The sequence below is a fragment of the Mycetomoellerius zeteki genome, unplaced genomic scaffold, assembly GCF_001594055.1.
Source record: "Mycetomoellerius zeteki isolate Tzet28-1 unplaced genomic scaffold, Tzet1.0 scaffold331, whole genome shotgun sequence".
Classification (NCBI taxonomy): Eukaryota; Metazoa; Arthropoda; class Insecta; order Hymenoptera; family Formicidae; genus Mycetomoellerius; species Mycetomoellerius zeteki.
The window spans coordinates 94,607-96,030 of NW_017257318.1; positions in this window are offsets into that span (position 1 = coordinate 94,607).

Sequence of the window (1,424 nt, forward strand, 5' to 3'; positions counted from 1 at the left end):
TTTTTGTAGACCTGTGTAATGATTCCATAAACTAAATTATTTAACACATTAGATATAATATTAGATATATGGTAATATATTTTTTTAGAGTAAAAGGTATGTAACGATGGGAGTGTATGTGTGTGTGTGTGTGTGTGTGTTCGCGAACATAAATGCGGACCTGGATAATAAATACAAAAAAATTGATGTCGTAAAATTAGAGCGAATGTGTGTAAAAATTTTTTGATGGAAGGAAACGACAGGACGGATGGAAATTAAAGGTGATTACTGGATTTCTTTAATGATACAAGAAGAAGGGGGGAAGAAATTTAGAAAAAAACGTACCGGGACTGAGAAAGGATGGAGAGAGTAGGGAAGGAAAACAGGGATATGAGCGTCTGGAGGTTGTCCGGTTATGGCATTTCGGACTTCGTCTGGATCTGCGGTTTCGAATGTTATGGTAAAGGCGTCTTGGGGGAGAGGATCGGTGGAAATTTGAAACTGGGAAAAAAGGGAATTTAGGGATCGGTGATAACCATGGTGGTAATAATAGAGAGGACGAGCTGGGGGAATTTCGGCCACGAACTCCACGCTCGACGTTGAGTCAGCGGGAGAGGAACAACGGGAAAGGGGGGGTGTGTCTGGAAAAATTCGTTGGGTGAGGAGAGATGAGATGGATTCCGCGTCAGGGGAAGGAGAACGGAGAGGAGGTGGAAGGGAGAGTAGCGCAAGCGGAGGTGAAGAAACAGGTGGAGAGAAAGGAACTGGAGGTGAGCAAGGGTGTTGATTTAAAGAGTGAGGGATGCTAGGGGAAGAAAGGGGTGAGACTGGGTCTAAAGTATTATTATGATTATTATTAATTATATTATCGCTGTTCAAGGTGGCTAAATACTCGTAATAGGCTTCGTCTAGGAGCTGACGGGCCTCCCTAATCCGCTGTCTCCGTTGGCATTTAGCCGCGCGGGAAACCCGGGAGCGACGTGGTCGGTCACCCACTACGAGATTTGAATTGAAAATTATAGATTTTATACCCGGTTCTGCATTAAACGGCAAATAATAAAAGGGTGGGGTAGAAAGAGAAAAGAAAAAAAAACAAAAAAAAGGAAAAAAATAAGATTATATGACTCACTTGTTTCGATGAACCCTCCTGAGATTGTTGGAGCTGTTGGTACGAGACCGGCTCAGGAAAATGCGGAGAAGTTGATTTAGAGAGTGTTGATCGCGTTGATCTTGATTGTGCTGGGACTCTTATTTTAACTCGACTCTACCTTGAAGTTATTTCTCCTCGACTACTGCTGCCGATTTTCAATTCTATTTTTCACTGCCGATTTTTAAATTCTATCTGTCACTGCCTCTCGGGTCGTGAGATCGCGGTTTATATAGGACTCTTTTGGAGGTGGATCCTTATGGGATGTAATAGCTTAACCGATTAAGATTTTGATTGG